The sequence below is a fragment of the Aphidius gifuensis genome, linkage group LG3 (genome assembly GCF_014905175.1).
Source record: "Aphidius gifuensis isolate YNYX2018 linkage group LG3, ASM1490517v1, whole genome shotgun sequence".
NCBI classification, from domain to species: domain Eukaryota; kingdom Metazoa; phylum Arthropoda; class Insecta; order Hymenoptera; family Braconidae; genus Aphidius; species Aphidius gifuensis.
The window spans coordinates 11730218-11752875 of NC_057790.1; the positions used below are offsets into that span (position 1 = coordinate 11730218).

The following is a 22658-nucleotide window of genomic DNA, read 5'->3' on the forward strand; positions in this document are numbered from 1 at the left end:
TTTTCTAAATTTTGTTTTTTCTAAATTTCACTAGTTTACAGCACCACATTTATCCAGCTCCGAGCGCTCAGGTCTTTCTTACATCCAGACTTACATTATATCAAATTAATAAATTTGGATTTTTTGACTTTAATAGAATGCCAAAAACCATTGGTTTATGATAAGTGAAGTAACTAATGTCATTTTTTGACTTTAAGCTGTGACGGAATAACTTATTGACTTATTAAATTGAGATTCATTGGGGGTTTTTCGAGTCAATAAAACAGATCATTAATAAATAAAGCATCTTTTAGAAGGAGTGGCTCTAATCCGAAAATGTTTTCTTTCAAAATTGAGGCTCCTGAATCATAGAAATTTTTAAGGTATTTAGTGGTATTTACTAAAAAAAAAAAAAGAGACAACATATATTGCGATTCCGATTTAATTGCATAAGCGACAGATTAAAACAAAATCTTTTATGCTCAGAGTCAAACCAGAACGTTTATAGACAAGCAAAGCTCATCTTCTAGCAAGATAAGAGGATCTGTGATCTATACGTGACCAATGTGTCGTTTGAAATATTCGACACAAATCGGATATATTTTAGGAGTGAATTATCGCGAGTTATTACAAATTCAAAAACAAATAATATAACTTCGAATTCTCCTGATTCTCCTGGCGATACTGTCATTGAATCTAAGCCATCTGTTCCGGGTCGTAACTCAGCTGTCTGTTAGTCCCATGACTGACCAGATTTTTGTTTCCTTTATTTTGTAAATAAACTACATTAAATTTATATTTTTCTATATTTCAAAGATTTTCTTGGGTAACTCATGAGGCTATAAAATTTAGAACAACATGTAACTAAAATTTTGAGTTTATATTTTTTTTAAAATACTTCAAATTACAATTCTTTAATTTATGTACTTTTTAATAGTCTTTTTCAAGCAATATTAAATATTCCCACAAATGATCAACCAATGCATAGACTTTTTGAGTAAAAATCATGTAACAAACTAAAATAAAAAAAACGCATGGCATAATATTTCTCTCACAATCGTAAATCTTCTAACTTTATTATTACTCTGTAATCTAATACTATTTCATGGCCCACACAAATCCCAAGTTTCCCTTAAAACTCTTACCAACTCCTAGTAAATATTAACGAATTTCTACCCTCTCTTGACCTAATTCTTGACCAATTAAAACTATTTTTTTGAATAAGTACACACTTATTTTGGAGACTTAAAAATTTGCAACAAACTGAAAATCGGTTGCTCTTCAACACTCGTTTACGTTACATCTCTAATTAATATTGATTCGCATACAACGGGATTTCTTTATATTTACATAATAGAAATAGAAGTGTCTGTCTTTGACAACACTTTTATAGTCTACTCAATATACAAGAAACAAAACAATCAATTATATTCTGATCGAATAATAAAGTGAATATATTATTAGAATTTAAGCCACAGTGTTTGGATTTATTCAAAGCGTTATTCCTATTATTTCAATTCACAACCTATCATCCCACGTCTTTTGATAGCCCTGTATCAATGAGAATTTCAAGTTTCTTCATCTATATTCGAATTTGTAACAAATCAGGACAGTTTACTCATAAAGTATATCAATCTGGTGTGGAATATTCTCAAGGAAACATTGGAAAAATATAGGTTGCAGATGCTACTATCTTACGAGAAAATGGGCTTTGCCCTTTTTAACTCTTAGCACAAATGAACTCGTTTTAATTTGTGTTCGATAAGATGGCCAAGATTCACCGACAGTATCGCCACCGCTAACTTCGAATCAGGAGAATTTCAAGTTACATTATTATTTTTAAAGTTTTAATAAAACGCGACAATTTACTCCTGAAATATATCCGTCTTGTGTTGAATATTTCAAAGGAAACATCGGTCACATATAGCTAGGTCGCAGACTCCCACGAAAAAATATATATCCTGGATATTTCCAAGAGTGCTCTACTGGTATTTTCTTAAGAAATTCCAGGATATATCTGATTGGCGAGGGGCGTTATAACATTTCTTTTTTTTCTGATGATGATTTCAATACTGCGGCTGAGCCTTATGGCTCCTAGCCTCTGTAAAATGAGATCACAGTTCGAGGAATAAAACAATGTTTTTAAGTGCCATTAAAAAGAAAAACTACAAATAATTTTACTGAAAAGTATTAAAATATAAAATCAAAAGAAAAAAGTATATATATATACATATATATTTTCTTGATGAACACTATATAGTGTAAATTTTACATATATTTATATAAATAAATAAAATGATATTTATACATATAAATGAACTAATTAAATATTATATTAAATATCAATATTAACTATTATTTGATATTATTGAAAGTTTATTAAATGTGTAGATAAAAGAAATGAATACATTCCAGTAAATTTAATTCTATCATTGTAACCTCTCATGAATAATCCCATTATATTATAATAATATTATTAATGATACTAATAATCATTATTATTCAATAATGACAGTATTAATAATATTGATAAAAATATTAATAATAATAATAAAAACTTAAAAAGCGTAGTTATTGTAGTTAATGGTGTAGTCACTGTAGTATTGTAGACATCACCTTTGTTGGTGTAGTCAAGGTGTAATTATTGTAGTTATTATAAGGTGTAGTTGGTGTAGTATTTGTCTTTATTGACTACATTATGTAGTCATGGTGTCACTAAAACCAGCCGTGAATATCCCCTCGCTGATTGGCGTATATCCAGGACATATATTTTTTCGTGGAGAGATGCTCTCATCTTAAAAGAAGATGGGCTCCATCTGTTTACAGCCGTTATGCTCTACTCCTGTGATTTTTTAATATTAGTCCACTCAAGCCACACAGTTGGGATCGAATTTCGACAAAGTTAGGGAAAAAAATCATACTTACTAATTCGGGGGTGGAGAATTTAAAGGGTGGTAATAAAAAGTAGCTGAAAATTTTTTTAGAGATAAAAAAAAAATAAAAAGGGTTGAAAATAGGTGTTTTTTGGGAATATCGCAGAAAGTAACGGATTTTGGGAAAAATAGTTTAGATGAAAGTTGTTTAGAAACAAATTAGCTTTAACTTAGTTATTAGGGATTTTCCGCGTATTTCGAAGGGTTAAGCAGGAAACCGCGATTGAAAATATTACTAAAAATGCCTCTGGTCGATCATGAAAAAGGAAAGCGGATTCTCTTTCTCCTCTTATTCGTATCTCATGCACGGCCGAAATTGTGAGAATTTCAAATGAAATAATATTTTAAAATAAAATAAAATATTATAATATTTTAAAATAAAATCAAGAGGCACGGTAGTGCCTCGCGTCAAGTATGAGAAAAAAAAAAAAAGTGGGAGAAACGAGATTTAACTACCGTGCCTATATATTATCGACACAAAGCTAACCCTAACCCTCCAATTCCTCGGGAAATTATTTTAAAATATGATTGATCAGATAAATATATTATGTCTTCTGATCATTTTATTAAATCAATATCACACTTTTTTATAAAAAAAAAACAGATTTTTTAGAAGTATACTTTTCTTTTAAACTTCAAAATCATTTTCAGAAATTGCGCTTTTCTTGAAATTCTTATAAAACCTTACCGCACTCTGACAAACATTATAAAACCAAAATCAGATCAAAGCATTATGGCTGCCAAGTCCAGAGCAATTCACAACCTTATAAAATAAAAATTGAGCAATAATAGTAGAATGGTGTGAAAGAACCTTTATTTATATCAGTACAGTACAGTATTCAATATCGCAGCGATGGTGCCTCCGCCATATGCCGTTGGGATATGAGCGTGAATCCTGCTCATCAGGTGTGCTAATGTATTAATATACAACATACACATGCTTGCTGATAAACGTAACCTTTTGTTTATAGATCCTTTTGTCTTTATCGTGCCTTTGTTTCTTGTGCTTTTTGGAATATATTATTTGATTGATGTGAAAAATATTCTGTCTTCTGATCATCTGATAAATTAATTGAATCTTTTTAATAAAAATAAAAACAGATTTTTGAGATGTATACCTTTTTTTTAAACTTTAAAATCATTTTTAGAAATTGCGTTTTTCTTGAAGATTATTTATAAAACCTTACTGCACTCTGACAAACATTATAAAACCAAATCAGATAAAAGCAATATGGTTTCCAAGTCCAGAGCAATTTGACAACATTATAAAAATGAAATTGTGCAAGGTAGTAGTAGATGGTGTGGGAAACCTTTATATTTACCACAGTATCCAATATCGCATCGATGGCGCAAATTGAATAATGATACTTTAAGGTATGTTCCCAAGTCACATGTTATTGTTTTTTTTTTTTTCTATTAAGTTTAATGAGTTTTTTTTTTTACATCATGTGTAAACAAAAATATAAAATATTTTTATTTACGAAAGGATTTATTTTCGATTATCTAAATCAGCTGCCAGAAGCATCGGTCTATAGAGCAAGAAAGCTAACATATTTAGATGGTGTGAAAAAACCTTTATATATGTCAGTATAGTATTCAATATCGCATCGATGGCGCGAATCAAATAATGATACTTCAACCTATGTTCCCAAGTCTCATGTTGTTATTGTTTATTTTTCTTTCCGTCAAGTTTAATGAGTTTTTTTTTTACAGGATATGTAAATAGAAATATAAAATATTTTTATCTACGAAAGGATTTATTTTTCAATATCAAAATCAGCTGCTAAGAGCATCTGTCTATAGAGCAAAAAAAACTAACATATTTAGATGGTGTAAAAAATCCTTTATATATGTCAGTATAGTATTTAATAGGTGCTTTCTTTTGTGTATTTATTTTTTTTCCTGTTTATTTTAAAGCATGCGCAGTTAAATGCGCAGTCAGCAAAAAGTCAGTTTACAACAGCTTAGGGCATGAGGGGCTGGATCAGCCATGTTTTAATTCTTATTTTTTAAAAATTATTTGTTCGACGCCACTGTTCTCTCTTCAAGTTTGCATGACATACGCATGTGCATGATCATGCGCATTAACGTGAAAAAAAATAAATACACAAAAGAAAGCACCTAATATCGCATCGACGGTGCGTGCGCCATATGTTGTTGGGATATAGGCGCGAATCCCAGGACTGTAAAGTTAGCACATACATTTATAGCACAATCAAACCAGACTATAAAAAACAAAAAAAAAACGCACAAAAATTGCGGATTCCGCACAAAAAACGCATATAATTCGCACGTAACTCCTGATATAGTCCGGTTTGATTGTGCTATAATGTATGTGCTAACTTCACATACCTGCAAATCCTGTCATGCTAATTATGCTAATATATACGACATACACATGTTTCCTGATGAACGTAACCTTTTGTTTATATATCTTTTCGTATTTATTGTGCTTTTGGGAATATATATATATTATTATGTTATTATATAAAAAATATTCATAATAATATATTTATTTGATTTGAATTTGGATATTAATTGTCAAGGTAATTAATATTATAATAATACAATAAATAAATAAAATCAATATAGATTGATGCATATAGTAATTAAGTATTGTGTGCAATTGTGTGATATTTTGGTGACTATTCATTTTCATTTACAAATGAAAAACAATAGAAGAAAAGAATGAAATTAAATGTAACCAGTGCAATAAAATTTTTATTGAAAAAAGTAGTCTTTATGCTTATACAAGTTGAATTCATAAAATTGAGCTGGTTAAGACAATAACTGAAAACGAAACTTGTGTATACTGTGATGAAAAATATGCAAATAAAACAAAAATTGCATTTTCATCAAGTCTCAGATTATCAAACTATGAATTTAGTTGGCAGTCCTAGAAGTTCTTTCTGAATGGTCGTCCTAGGACGGAAATGGAAGTTTAAGAATTTAGTTACTTTTTTGGTGATTTTTATAACTGCCATTTTTGCAAGCGGAAATTTTAGCTTGTCGTGAGTTCGCACCCTAAAATTGATGTCAAGTATTGGTTATTTGATTGTAGAAAACCTTAAATTTTCCAAAAAAAAATTTAAATCTTTTAATACCAAATAAAAATAACACATTCATTTTACAAGAACTTATTGATCAATCACTATCATTGTGGCACAAAGGGGTTGGTACATGTGTCGATTGTTTTAGATCAACGAAAATGCTAAGAAAGATTGAAGTCCTTAAAATTAATGATATCATTGTTTTAAGTCTACTCTACATCAATAAATTCAAATGGTCAAGTAAAAATGATAATTGCTTAATCAAAGAAATACCCACTTCTAAAATTCACATTTGTGGTTCTACCAAGAAGAGTAGAAAGAAGAAGAGTCAACTCCGTACATTGGAAATGGGACAAAATATGTCCTGTACCTCGAGCTTCTTAAATTTGCCAATTTGGCGCTGATTGGGTTCTACGTATAAAGTTAGTTATTTTGTCAGTTATTTCCGCAAAAATACTAGCTGGATAAAAATTGATAATTTGTTCGTTGCTAGCAAAAACTGGTGAAGTAATGCAAAAAATGCTTACATATTTTTTTTTTTAGAACGAACAAAAATTAATACGGATGGTACCAAGTAATTTTATATACTTCTTAATATTATAGTTTTTTCTATCGAATGATTGAAGGACTTTACAAAAAGATGTGATATCTAAACAAAAAAAGAAACACAGTTTTTTTTACAAAAAGGAGCGTCAAGTATTCGAAATCCCCACTAATTATGTGATTATAGTAATTTTATTTTATATTGATATTTATTAATTTTTTAGATACAAAGAGATATAATACCAAAATAAGTCAAGAAGGAAATATTTAACGCATATAATTAAGTCTTGATCTTTGACAAAATTTATACTTGACCCCGCCCGGTTTTTCCCAAATAAAATTTAAAGACTTTCACACTAATGCAGATCTACTGAAATTTAGTAGTCGTTCACTTTCAACATAAATGTATGCGCAGTCACAACCTTGCGACTTTATTATAGTAGTTTTATATAAAAAAGACAAGAATGGAGCGTGACAAGTGTGATTTTTTTGAAAATCTATGAAAAGTATTTGAATTATATTAAATTAATGTCTTAGAGCTCAAACGCACGACAAGCTAGCTTTTGCTTGTAAACATGGCTGACGTAATTCTGAGTGATCTAAGCATGCGCAACACGTAAAATTACTAGAAAAACCACGATGGCTGGGAACATATTACTAGTTTCATGGGAATTAGGACGGCCATGTTTACAAGTTCGACACAACCCAACTTGTTGCGCGTGCTCAGTGCGCTTTACAAGCGAAACTAGGCTTATCGTGAGTTTAAACCCTTAGCTTATTAGCATTGTAACTGAATTCATTTAGATTTTTTTGGTGATATCTGGGAGAATTGCATAGTGGACACCACCTTTTACACTGTAAAATAAATATTCGGCGCTCGTGTCATATTGTGTCATACGCATTCATTATTGAATTGTTGATTGACGAAATAAGTATATATATATATTAGACTGTGTCGATAAAAAAAAATTTTTTTTTTTTTTCAAAGTTACCCCCTATATCGCTTCTTTGGGAGCTCAAAAGTACCCAAAAAAAATTTGAGCTCGAAAAAAAATTTTTTGGAACTTGCTAACCGCATATTTAGTTTTCCCATTTGAATAACATAGAAAAATAACAGCATGTTCAATCAAATCTTATTTACTTGTCAAATTTTATAGCTACGAGGTTGTAAGTATATTTTTCTGAAAGATTATGAAAAAATACATAAAATTAAGTTGAGATTAAGTGAAAATTCACAAAAAAAAAAAAATTATACAATGAAATTCATAAAAATCAAGCTTTTTTTACTTTTGTTTTCTCATTGAGATGAATAACTCACTCATTTTTCAACTTAAAATTATCAAATATGGCTTATTTTATAGGTTTTTAAGAGATCTTTTTGTTTGTCACTAGCTATAAATACGATTTTTATACTGTAATAATTTTTAAGTTTATAATTAAAAAAAAAATCTGTAGAATTGATGAAAAAAAACGAAATCCATCTGAATAGTGAATGATTAATTCAAATTACATCCAGGGGGGCATTCCTTTAATAAAAAATTTTTTTTCGTTCTGCAATTTCGCCCTGTAATACCGACAAATAGCTAGAAACAGAAACAAAGACAAAAGTGATAAAATTCTCTATGTAACATTCTAGACTTTACTAATGTTTAATACGACCTATGCGACAATAAGAAGCAAGTACAACAAGTCAATATTCTATTTATTTCAGTTTGATATAAACATTGAACTGTCATTCAGGTTATTCTTCCAATAATTAAAACCGAAAAAAGAATAATGGTATGTGCCAGTACTGCCACTACAAGAAAGAGCTCTCTTTCCTATAAAATTTTAGTCGGTATTACAGGGCGAAATTGCAGAACGAAAAAAAATTTTTTATTAAAGGAATGCCCCCCTGGATGTAATTTGAATTAATCATTCACTATTCAGATGGATTTCGTTTTTTTTTCATCAACAAGAGCGACTTCAGCCTCCGGCGCGTAGTTGTATATATAATAATTCTTATTAATCACGTAAAGTACTTTTCTTATTTTTCATTTCCATGAATTACTATATTTGTTTCAAGTTATATAATTATCAATATTATAATTATCGTAATGAAAAAAATATCATTTGATCTAATGATAAACAATTATTAAATGTTTTAGTTGTGTCGTTGCTCAATCAAAGTATTAAAGTCATATTACAGCTTTTATAAAGTCAATTGTATTAAAAATGTAATTAGCAATCATACGTAGCAACCACACACTAACTTTTTCTATTTGTTTACTTATTTATATAAATATTTATACTTTATACAATATTTAAATATTAATTTACATAAATATAAATAAATATAACAATACTTTTTTTATCAAATTCGAATATATAGAACTTAATAGAAAGCGGTAATATGACTTTTGATCTAGGAACGACACAACTCAAATAAATTAATTGCCGAAAATAAACAAACATAGCAACCATACAACAACACGTAGCAACGTGTTAATATGAGAGAGAAAATAATAAAATATTAGTTATAAACAAATGCTAAAAAATTTCGACCAATCACATCACGAATAAAAAGCGGTCAAGTGTACTTTTTATAATAGGATTCTACAGATTTTTTTTTTAATTATAAACTTAAAAATTATTACAGTATAAAAATCGTATTTATAGCTAGAGACAAACAAAAGATCTCTTAAAACCTATAAAATAAGCCATATTTGATAATTTTAAGTTGAAAAATGAGTGAGTTATTCATCTCAATGAGAAAACAAAAGTAAAAAAAGCTTGATTTTTATGAATTTCATTGTATAATTTTTTTTTTTTTGTGAATTTTCACTTAATCTCAACTTAATTTTATGTATTTTTTCATAATCTTTCAGAAAAATATACTTACAACCTCGTAGCTATAAAATTTGACAAGTAAATAAGATTTGATTGAACATGCTGTTATTTTCCTATGTTATTCAAATGGGAAAACTAAATATGCGGTTAGCAAGTTCCAAAAAATTTTTTTTCGAGCTCAAATTTTTTTTGGGTACTTTTGAGCTCCCAAAGAAGCGATATAGGGGGTAACTTTGAAAAAAAAAAAAATTTTTTTTTTATCGACACAGTCTAATATATATGTATAGAGGTATACATATATATATATATAGTGTTTTTCGATATTCCACCTCTTATACAAGTTTATACTCTAACTGAAAAAAATTTGAACTCAATTGAAAAATATTTAGAGGTGGTTCAGGGGTCATTTGTTTTTTCCATTTAATTAACATGGGGTTAATACACTTCATTCACTATTTTGATCATGGAGGCTTTAATTTTCGACCGTTCAAGTTCGCGTTGGTCTCATTTTATAGAGTATTAAATTCTATAGCATATAATATTCATAGTTTTGATCATTTACAATTAAAAAAAATAGTGAAATAATGCTTCAAAAAGGTAGTATTTACAATTTTTCTGAAAAACAAAATTGTAAATGATTAAAACTATGAATATTATATGCTATAAAATTCAATACTCTATAAAATAAGACCAACGCGAACTTGAACGGTCGAAAATTAAAGCCTCCATGATCAAAATGGTGAATGAAGTGTATTAAACCCATGTTAATCAAATGGAAAAAACAAATGACCCCTGAACCACCTCTAAATATTTTTCAATTGAGTTCAAATTTTTTCTGGGCATGATTTAGAGCTGTATAAACTTATATGTTGATGGGTGAAGAGAAAAAAAAATATCGAAAAAAAAAAAACACCCTAATGTATATATATTAGACCTGTCCAAAAAAAAAGAATTTTTTTTTTTGTACCCTCCTGAGGTCTAAATTTGTTCTTTTTGATGACACAAAATAAAATTTTTTATGATTTTTGAGCCTGCTCATCGGGTTTTGTATTTCCATTTGATTCACACGCCCGCGTATGGCTGTATATCTTTGACTTTGCATAACTCAGTCAGTTCTAGAGAGTTGATATTAGTCTCATTTTTTAGCTCATGAAAATACCTTTAAATTGTCACTGTACATTTTTTTGTACTGTTAATAGTTTTGTTTCAAGAAAACCTCAAAAATCATGACTTTATAGGTATATGCAATTTAACTTGTAAACGTATTTTATTATTATTATTAGTAGGGTAAGTATTATTATTCGAAAATATAAAATGAGTGAGCTTGATAAAGAAAAAAATTTTTATGTTAAATAAAATATGTTTAGCAGTTAAATTGCAAATCATGATTTTCAAGCTTTTTTTGAGACGAAAAAAAAAAAACAGTACAAAAAAAATGTACAGTGACAATTTGAAGGTATTTTCATAAGCTACAAAATGAGACTAATATCAACTTTCTAGGATTAAAACTGACTGAGTTATGCAAAGTCAAAGATATACAGCCATACGCGCGCGTGTTAATCAAATGGGAAATACAAAAACCCGATGAGCAGGCTCAAAAAAAATCCTAAAAAAAAAATTTTTCTATTTTTTTTTTTGTGTCATCATAAAGAACAAATTTAGACCTCAGGAGGGTACAAAAAAAAAATTCTTTTTTTTTGGACAGGTCTAATATATATATATATGTATATATATATTTTTTTTTAAACACGCCGGCAAGGTAACAAGATTGTACGCTGCCAGTCCTAAGCCTAGATAAAATGTGAAGGCTATATTTATATAATAATGGATAATTGGAAAATACCATTAACTCTGTTGTCGAGATGTGTGTAGGCTTTAAATTTTATTTGGGAAGAACCGGGCGGGGTCAAGTATAAAATTTTGTCAAAGATTAAGACTTAATTATATGCGTTAAATATTTCCTTCTTGACTTATTGTGGTATTATATCTCTTTGTATCTAAAAAATTAATAAATATCAATATAAAATAAAATTACTATAATCACATAATTTCGAATACTTGACGCTCCTTTTTGTAAGAGAAACTGTGTTTCTTTTTTTGTTTAGATAAAATATTATACAAACAAAACATAAATTTACAATTGATGTCCCTGGAAGCCTCAATTTTAGATGAGCTGTTTATTTTTTTATCATAGCTTTAATAATCAAAAGAAGTGAAATAAAAACAAAACATAAATTTACAATTAATGTCACTAAAAAGCCTCAATTTTTAAATATCTGTCTATTTATTATACCTTTAATAATCAAAAGACGTGAAATATCCAAAAAAATGTCAAAATTTTAAAGTATAAAGTTGAATAATTTGCTGGATAAAAAAAAACTAAAAAAAAAATTAGGCGCTGCAGTTTTTATTATTATATTATTATTATACCATGTATCGAAAAAGCGCCTGGTTTTTTTTTTTAGTTTTTTTTTATCCAGCAAATTATTCAACTTTATACTTCAAAATTTTGCCATGTTTTTGGATATTTCACGTCTTTTGATTATTAAAGGTATGATAAATAGACAGGTATTTAAAAATTGAGGCTTTTTAGCGACATTAATTGTAAATTTATGTTTTGTTTTTATTTCACTTATTTTGTTTAAATCCTATTATAAAAAGAAGAACTGTAATGCCGGTTCTTCGTTCTGTGATTGGTTGTCTCTCGGGTCCCTAGCTTAATATTCTTTCTCTCTCGCTCATTATTTTAATTAATAAAATAAATTTATTATTTTGTTTCTTCGTCTGTCTTTTTTCAATTTTTTTTTTTGTTAACTTTATGAATATTGTAACTAAATTAAACATTAGCCACAACTCTGACAGTCTTTAATTATTAGGTTGTATTGTTTAATTTTTATCTCAAAATTAAAGGGTGGAGAAAAGGTTAAAAATCTACTTTTTTTTTAGATGACTTAGGGGGAAAAAAACAGAACAAACGCAGAATAATTTGTACTAATTTATACCACCAAGCCCGAAATTCGTACCTGAAAAATAACAACAAAAAAAATTTTAATTAACAATTGCATATCTGCTTCAATAATCAACATATATGTATCGAAATATATTTCGATGTTTTTTTTCAAGATCAAGTTGTGCTTTAATTTGTACCATTAAATTTTAAATAAAAAAAAAGTTATTTAAAAATATTCATTTTTGGAAGCAGTATAGAAATAATTTGGAGTAAATATTTTTTCTTTGTTGTTTTTTTTTTTAAGGTACGAATTTCGAGATTGGTGCTGGAAACATGCGTTGATTATTAAAGCAGATATGCAATTGTTAATTAACATTTCGGAGTAAATAATTTTTTTTTTTGTTGTTATTTTTCAGGTACAAATTTCGGGCTTGGTAGTAAAAATTAGTACAAATTATTCTGCGTTTGTAATTATTCCCCCCCCCTTCCCTAAGTCATCTTAAAAAAAGTAGATTTTTAACCCCTTCTCCACCCTTTATCTTTGAGATAAAAATTAAAACAATTACGGTACAAATTAAGACGCTTCTAATAAGTATCCTAGAAAATTTTTCTAGGACTTATGCAGGCTAGGTTCACGCACCCCTGTTTTTTATCTTTTTTTTAAAGTCGAAAAGGCTGAGAGACGCGCCGTAGGCGCGTCAAGGTTGACTAGTTGATAATAAATTATATTTGTAATTCGTCTACTTTAAATTGACCGTGGATACCATAATAAATAATAATCGAATACTAATTTTCTGGAATATAAAAATTTAAACGTGTATGTATACTATATATGTACGCTTTAAATATAAAAGGAAAAAGAAACAAATTCTGCTATACCATCAATGATAAATAACTAATACATGCGGCTGCATACACACACATATATGCATGTAAAAAAAAATTCAGGAGTAGGGATAGGCGCGGGGTATGCGCAACGTATCCGAAGAAATTAGACATTTCAAGTTGAATATTCATTTTTTAGTAAGATTTTAAACCTGTGTTTTACTGAAATTTATAACTTCTTAAATATTTAACGAAAAAAATCAAAAGTAGGCTTATTATAAAGAGGGGCATTGATATATATAATGAAACTGTTGTTATTTTTTTTTTTTTAACAAATAATTAGAACGACATTTGATAAATTAAAAACGACGACGTCACGGACCACTGACTTAAAATACTTATACCCGGTAAAGAGTCTCGCTTTTTAAAAATTGAGGCGAGACTCTGATATAAAAAAATAACAATTTTAAGTATAAAGTTGAATAATTTGCTGGATATAAAAAAATTAGGCGCTTTTTATTATAATATTATTAACATGTATCGCAACCGTTATCGTGAAAAAGCACCTAATTTTTTATTTTATTCAACTTTGAACTTTGAAACTATTTTCTATATTTCACTTCTTTTGATTATTAAAGCTATGATAAAAAAATAAACAGCTCATCTAAAATTGAGGCTTCCAGGGACATCAATTGTAAATTTATGTTTTGTTTGTATTTCACTCATTTTGTTTAACTAATAATAATTTATGAAAATTCGTGAGAGAGAATATAAAGAATTATATTCGTACAATTCAAGTGCGTGAACCTGGCCTGCATAAGTCCTAGAAAAGTAATCTAGAATACTCATTAGAAGCGTCTTAATTTGTACCATTTTGTAATAATTTGTACAAATTTGTACCATTAAGCAAGGAATTAGTATCTCAAAAATAACAAAAAAAAATTATCTACTTATTTAAAAATGTTAATTAACAATTGAATATCTGATTTAATTATTGAGGTACAAATTCTGCTCTCCCTGGTGGAAATATTACTCCGGCATTTCTCCGTTTTTGGCCTATTTCCGGAGAAATTACTCCGGCATGAGGTTGATGGCGGAGAAATTATTCCAGCAAAAAAGTCGTGGCAGATTAATTTTTCCGACATTAATCTCATGCCAGAGTAATTTCTCCGGAAATAGGCCAAAAACGGAGTAATGCCGAAGAAAGCCGGAGTAATGGCGGAGAAATATTTCTATCGAGGCTTGACGGTACAAGTTAGCTCACGTTCTGCTCTTTAAAATAAAAAATAAATTATTTTAAAATATTGATTTTTAAAGGCACCATGCGATTGTTGATTAAAAATTTTCATTAATAATATAACGATTGCATGGTGCCTCAAAAATATTTTTAAATAATTTATTTTTTATTTTGAAGAGTAGAACATGGGCTAGAATGGAATGTTTACCTCAATAGATAAAGCAGATATTCAATTGTTAATTAACGTTTTGGAGTAAATAATTTTTTTTTTTTGTTGTTATTTTTGAGGTACAAATTCCGGGCTTTAGTACAAATTATTCTGCGTCTGTAGCAATTTTTTTTCCCCCTGAGTCATCTAGAAAAAACTTTTTTTATTTTTTTTTTTCGGCCAATAGTTAGCCTAGAAATTGATGAATTAAGAATTATGACGTCACAGAACACAAACTTAAAATACTTATACCCGGTAAGAGAGTTCGCGTTCGTTCTATATATTTTTAAAATTAAATATTGCAATTGGGCTTTAAATTGTTTATAAAAAATTTTGTTTATAACAATTTCGTTATTTCAAACAATTTTGCTAAAAAATTCAGAAAAAATAAAAGTTTCATGTAAAAAAAAAAAAAATTTTTTTTTTTTGTTGAATTATTAAGGTTGATTCCCAGTCGCATCACCGAACCAATATTTATGCCACGAAGGGCCCGTATATCAATAACGCTATTTTTTATTCCCGTGTCCTAAAATTTTTTGTGGCGCCACTGTTGAAAAAAACAAATTCTTTAGTAGCATGTGTGTCGTGGCTACACACTAGCGAGCAAAGATTACATCGTACACTGAAGCCATGCTTGTGTTCATGTCTGTGTGTTGCGCTTCTCGCGAAGTTTTTGAATTTCAAAGTTATTTATTTTTTAAACGCAGAAGACGAAATACTAAAAATTTATATCAAAAATTTGTCTTTTCTAGCACTACAAACTGATAGAAATTTAACGTTTTCTGTTGCGTTTTGAAAAAGTTATTAATAAAAATATGATGTACCGCCTATACCTTGCGTGTTAAAGTTGTCAACTTTGACAGTAAATATCTCAAAAAAACCGAACAAAAAAAAATTGAAAAAAATTGACAGTGTAGATAATTATTTCATTTAAACGTAAGATAAAAAAAAAAAAAATCTGTTGCGATTTCAGATTTCCAGAATCAACCTTAAATAAACAATTGAAATTTATTAATCAATAATTTAACAAAAAAAAAATTTCTTTTTCTTTAGATGAAACTTATAATTTCTAAATTTTTTATAAGAATTTTTGAAATATACGATATTGTTATAAACTAAATTCATTATAAACAATTTAAAGCCTAATTGCAATTTTTAATTTAAAAATAATGATGTACTGTTAGGTGCGTGAACCTGGCCTGCATAAGTCCTAGAAAAAAAATCTAAGATACTCATTAGAAGCGTCTTAATTTGTACTATTCTGTACCACCATTGATTTAATTTGTATCTCAAAATTGAAGGGTGGAGAAAGGGTTAAAGATCGATTTTTTTTCTAAATGACTTAGGGGGAAAAAAAAATTGCTACAGACGCAGAATAATTTGTACTAATTTGGACCACTAAGCCCGGAATTTGTACCTTAAGAATAACAACAAAGAAAAATTATTTACTCCAAAATGATAATTAACAATTTCATATCTTCTTTAATTATTGAGGTACAAATTTTGTTCTAATCAGTACAAATTAGCTCACGTTCTGCTCTTTAAAACAAATAAAAATTACATAAAATATTACATAGATCGGAAGCCATTTTTTTGTTCTTCATGTTTTTTGCGATTAGAGCCACCCCTCCCCCCCCTCCGGTACCATTGCGTGCCACGAAAAAAAATAAAAACTTTCCCCAGTAAAATCGTGAATAATATTTTTAAAAATCAATTATATAATAAAAAAACAGAAATTTTGTAGAGATCAAGAGCCATTTTTTTGTCCTCTATGTTTTTCTCATTAGAGTCACCCCTTTCCCCCCAGAACCGTTGCTCACCACAAAAAAAAAAAGCGATGAACAAACTGAACGTAAATCAGACTTGAGTTGGGTCCAACACTTGTGATCTTTTTTCGTGTGACCTACGATTCAGATGTACCGATCTTGTTGTAAGAGGGGTTTTGCTCGACGACGGATCTACCTTGCTGCGGTAAATTCAAGTCTTTTTCGCTCGACTAAATTAGCTTCAAGTCTCTGCCACTAATTCTCCCATTTTTTTTATATATGAGTTACTTCCAAGTACTTTACTTATAATCAAGCTTGCTTCTATAAGTGGCTTCATAAATATAGTTGTTTGGATAATGACAAATAGTTGGTGTCATGATTTTAACTATAATTCTCGATTACCTGAAGATTAGTTGAATTTAAGTTAAACTATTCTTTTGATATTATGAGAATCTTCGACATTAAAATTCACGTCTATAGCCAAAAAAATTATTGACCATTATAAATGAAATTCAGCAATATAATGCACACAATATGATTATTTGGACGTAAAACTTTTCAATCTTCCGAGAAAATGGCACCATTCGTAACTGAGCATCGACAGTATTCTAGATAAAGAGAATTTGTTTTTAGGAAATTTCGTATCTTTGGATATAACTCCGTTCGACTTTTCATTCGTTGTTTTTCTAATAATTTACGAAATAATTTGACTATTGCCAAAATTATGAGCTTTTGTGGTAGAAATAATATTTTCTTTGTCAAAAGTCATTCAAATTTATCTCAATATAAATCTCAATATAAATCTCAATATAAATTCAATATAAATCTCAATATAAATTCAAATTTATCTCAATGGTAACAGAAGAATAAGTCCGTTGTCTGTTGATTGTTTTCTCTCTAAATATTATGCTTTCCTACATCAATATATATTATTATCATCCTTTTTAATTAAGAAATTGCCATTTCTAATAAATTCGACAAAATTAACGTCCAGTATATCCAATCTTTACAGATAATCTTGCCATCTTTCCACAAGGTGTGTCATTATTCAGATATGATTTCAAACTGTGCATTAATGATATAACATAGTGTTTTCGATGTTATTTTTTCTACAATTGAACAGAAACATTATTACTGGACTATAATCATTATTCGAAAAAAAAAAATATGTATACTGATCTAAAATTTTGTTGGACCGTATAACGTAGCAAAAATTATTTTATTGTTATTGAAAAACTTTTCAATGTACATTGTTATTATTATTGTATTATTGTTATAACACAATAATGCATAATGAAAAAAATATACTCATCAGAATGTAAATTTTTTAATTTTGAGAGAAAACGGCATTTTCTTTAGATAAATATATGTAAGATCTGTTCAATATTAAATTTCCCTACCAAAAAAATGTATTTCTTTTTTATAATCTCACTAATTTTCAAACAAAAGTTTCCAAATACAATCTACAAGATAGTCACTACTTGTTTAGTATTTTTTCAGTAAAAACCGGTCTATCGAGAATTAAAATATAGAAATTTTCTTATCATCGGTGATTTTTTTCAGTGTACGGATTAGTCATGCAAACTACCAAATAAAAAAAAATTTCGTTCTTGCAAAGAGTTTCCTCCAATATTACGAAAAAATAAGAATGTAATATATTTTATTTTATAGGCACCATTTTTAAGACACGCCCTCAAGAATCTAGGTAGGTCTAACGATAACATTGAGGAAAAAATTCAATCGTTTTGAAAATTTTTTCATCGAAACATCAAAAAAAGCTGTTAGGACGCAATGCCATTGTTGAAATAATTTCAATTTTTGGTTTGTTTGAATGGTGTCATTGGTTTTGACAAAATAAAAATAATTGCTTCGATAAATTGCAAACTATAGAAATAATTTTGTGTAAAATGTTTTAATGTTAGTTAGTATGTTAGTTTTAATGTTATTTCACTTCTTCTGTTTGATTATTGGCAAAAAGTAAAAAAACTATTCTGGGGAAAATCTCAAGTTTTCAATTTCTAAACAATATTATAAACTTTTTTTTTTTCAATGACAATTATTACAATCAAGTTTAGAATACGCAAAACACAAGTATATTCATTAAAATTAAAGTCCACAGTTTTGAACAACTGTTTTTAAATTATTTTAAAGAATAAAATTACAAAAAATTATTTGAAATAATTAAGGCAACGACGGAATTCAGGCCCGGGGCGCTCCCGCGGTGAGGGACGTGACTTATCGTCCATTCTGGCCTTTCTACCATTCGTGGTTCTCTTTATATTTTATGTAGTTTTGCCGAGTTAAAAAAAGGGACTTCGTTTTTTTTTGTAAAAAGCGAGATTTTTTGTTAGCCACTAGATATTTTACCTAGCCTTATATATAGCCAAACAATCACTATCTACATTATTTTACCAGCCAAATTTTTTACTTAGCTGCTAGATATTTTACTTAGCCTTAATAATAGCCAAACAATCAATATCTAGTTTATTTCACTAGCCAAATTTTTGGGTAAAATGTGAAAAAGGTAAATATTTGTAATTAATTATAAAAAAAATTAGAAAAAAAACTTTAAAAAAAAAAAATTAAAAAAAAAAGATCTGGTAACGTTTGTTGGGGCGTGTGGCCCGCGTTACCCGTTGAAAATTAAAAATTTTCAATATTCCGGCTTGGGTCTCGGGTGTCTTAATTTCTCAGATATAATGAAATTATGGTTTTTTAAAAAATTTTACGGTTTATTAATAATAACATTATTCAAAAAAAAATTTTCATGTTTATTGTTTTTTTTTCTCAAAAAATATTGGAGATAGCAAAAAAACCGATTATGCGGGCGATAGAGTTTTTTGCGACGCAAAATAAGATCCCGTTACGAATTCTCGGTTACATGTCAAAAAAAATTTTCCAAGAAAAACTCGACGAAAAAAATCACGACAAAAAAAATCATGATAGAAAAAATTTTAAAAAAAGATTACGTCATAATAAATTTTTTTTTTTTGTAAATAATAAATTTAATATTTCATCTAAATTATTTTTCTTATATCTATAGCCGTTAGATTTTTTACTCAGCTGGTAGATATTTTACTTAGCCTTAATAATAGCCAAACAATCAATATCTACATCGTTTTACTTAGCTAGATTTTGCACTTAGCTAGATTTCTTATGAAGCTAGATTTTCTACTTAGGTGTGATTGTAGCCAAACAATCAATATCTACATTATTTTTCTTAGCTAGATTTTTTACTCAGCTGTAATTGTAGCCAAACAATCACTATTTACCTTATTTAACCATCCAAATCTTTGACTTAGTCACTAGATTGTGGTGACTGGCTACCTGACGAAAAAAATGATCACAAAAAAACAACGATAAAATTACAAAATCCAAAATAAATAACGACAAAATAACAAAAAACTAAATTCATATATTAACATTCTTTAGAATTTATTTATATTTACATATAATTTATTAATTTCAATATAAAAAATCAATATAAAAAATAAAGACTAAATGGAAATCGCTTTGACAATAGAACGTAAATGTTTTAACATACTTCTGTTAGTCATATTATTGATGACTTGATTTACAACATATTTTATTTGAAAATCCTTTTTTATTTGATTAGCACGTTTATTGACCCTGTTATTGATACCAACTTCTAATTGACTCAAATAAACATCAACTAAACCTTGTTCAACTTGTAATGCATGAAATAAAAAATGACATCATCTACAAATTTATAATGATTGCTTTAGCTAAATATAATTACCATTACGTGTTGCAGTTGTAGTTTTAGCAACACAATGACAATGATATTTCGAGAGACCAACACATCGCCATGAAACCACTCCACTTCTTTTTGACATCGAACTTTTATTATATCCATCATTAATTAATTGATAATTACTTTTTTGGCTACGCAATAAATTTAATGGCATTGTGAAAACAAAACGAAAAAAATTATGTTCGACTTATTTTTTTTTTTCCACCACGTGTGATACTCAACAATATTTTTTTTCCAATATATTATCAAGTCAAGACTACTAACTATATACTATGTATACTATAGTATACATCAAAACGGTACCATCTTCTACCGATAGAGGAACTTCATGATATCGATAAATTAGTATTCGATATACCATAAAAACGCATAATTGTCAAAAAAACAAATTAAATATTGATATTAAAGTAATTTTGTCGTTATATATTTTGGTTTTTGTAATTTTGTCGATTGTAATTTTGACATTGTACAAATGTTTTTGTGTAAATTTTTTTTTTTCAATTTTTGTTGTGATTTTTTTTATCGTGATTTTTTTTGTCAAAATTTGTTTTGTTAATTTTTTTCTTTGAAAACTTTCTTTATCGTGGAATCGAATTCTCTATTTCAATTCTACGTTAAGTTATTCATTGCCTAATTTTTCTGAATTGTTGAAAAACTGATTAAAAATGCTATAACTTCAAGGATAATGAGGATGGAAACATTATCCGGCTTAGTTAAAAGTTCTTAAAAAGCTCTGTTGTAGAAAATGTGGGGTTTTTTTTGGCCTTGAATAGTTTTTGAGAAAAGAAATCAAATATTTGATTTTTTTTTTTTATTTTAAAGTTCTTTTTTTTTTCTTCAAAAACTATTGAAAATGGAGGAAAAAACCCACGATGCGGGTGGTAGAGTTTTTTGAGACGCAAAATATGAGCCTAATACGGAGTCTTTATTCTAATTTTTGGTCAAGTTATTCAATATCTAATTTTTTTTAATTTTTTAAAAACCGTTATAACTTTCGGGATAATGAAGATGGAGACATCAAACTAGGCCTTAAGGAGGTTATGCAGCTATCACTCTTTTTTTTAGGGAATTTTAATTTCCTATTGTTTTCGCTTTTCAGCTGGACCCCCCCCAACCATGGTAGACCCCCGAAAAAGTCCCTTAATTAATCTAAATACGATAAATTTGGTAAACATAAAGAAAAATCACTGAATATAAAAGAAAATACCATAAAAATGGGAAAATATCAGTAAATATAAAGGAAAATACAGAAAAATATATGAAAATATCGAGAAAAACCACCGAATATAAAGAAAAATACGATAAATATGAGAAATTTTAAAGGGAAAATCACTGAATATAAAGAAAAATATCATGGATTAATTGAAGTACAGTGATCAATGAAATTTTTCAAACAAAAAATGTTTTAAAATGAATGATTATTGAAATAATCAATTATTCTATGTTACAGATCAACAAAATATATACAATCACTGGAGGATTAGTGAGAAAAGTTAATGAAATATACCTATCGATAAATAATAAAGAAATAATGATACCGGTAGAGTCTAGTATAAACTTGGAAGACGAAGACGAGAATGAAAATATTCCAAAAATTAATTCCGAGTTTAAAAAAATAAAAGAAATCGTACATTTACCGAATAATTCATTTACAGGTTAAATTATTTTTAAATAAAAAAAAAACAATATTATTAATACTGGTACTGATTTTTTATAGATATAATCGCAATCATAATAGCACTGAAGGAAGTAGAATTTATATATTCAATGACGGGACGGTTATTAAGAAAAAGAACAATATCATTAGCAGACGGCAGTGATTACGAATTAAAATCAAATTTAGATGAAAAAAAAACTAACTAAAGATACTAAATTTACTAAAAAATATATATTTCAGATTGAATTAAATATGTGGAATGAAGAGGCAGAAAGTTTTGAGGGAAAAAAGGGTGACGTGATAGCACTGAGAGAATTGAAAAAAAATAAATATAAAAAGATTAAAAACTCAACAACGACTTCGACAACGACAAAAACACTAAATCCTAATTCAACAAAGGGGAAAAAGTAAAGTAAAAGAAATAAAATATAATATGGAAATTTATAAATAGATTTTAAACATTCACAGAGTAAAATCATGGTACAACAAAATAAATAAAAACAAGGAATTTAAAAAGGTAGAAGAAAGCGATTCCGGAAATGAAGATGACCCATTAGAAGGAACAAGCAAAATGAACGAAAATTAAATAAACTTTACGCATTATAACAATAAAAAATAAATATTTCTATTCACGAATCATTTTTATTCATTACCTCAATTTTCAATAGACTAAAAATTGAAATTAAAATTCCCCCCGAAAGGAAGGCACAGTTGCTTCAGCAACTGTAATATTGATTTTTTTAAATATAATGAGAATGTTCTGAAATTTTGTACACAGATAGATCTTTTCATTCTGAATACAACGGTATAATTATTTTCTTATGTTGATCGGTTGAATTTTTTGTAATTAATTATTGAAAATATTATTTAACATTGGCTCTTATGGAGATTTCAACCATTTTTTTC

General features: G+C 28.0%; 1 pseudogene; it reads right to left on the reverse strand.

Moving 5' to 3' along the window:
- LOC122850899 overlaps positions 1 to 20177 on the reverse strand; it is a 32583-nt pseudogene extending 12406 nt beyond the window's left edge.
- Between the last annotated feature and the right edge of the window lie 2481 nt (positions 20178 to 22658).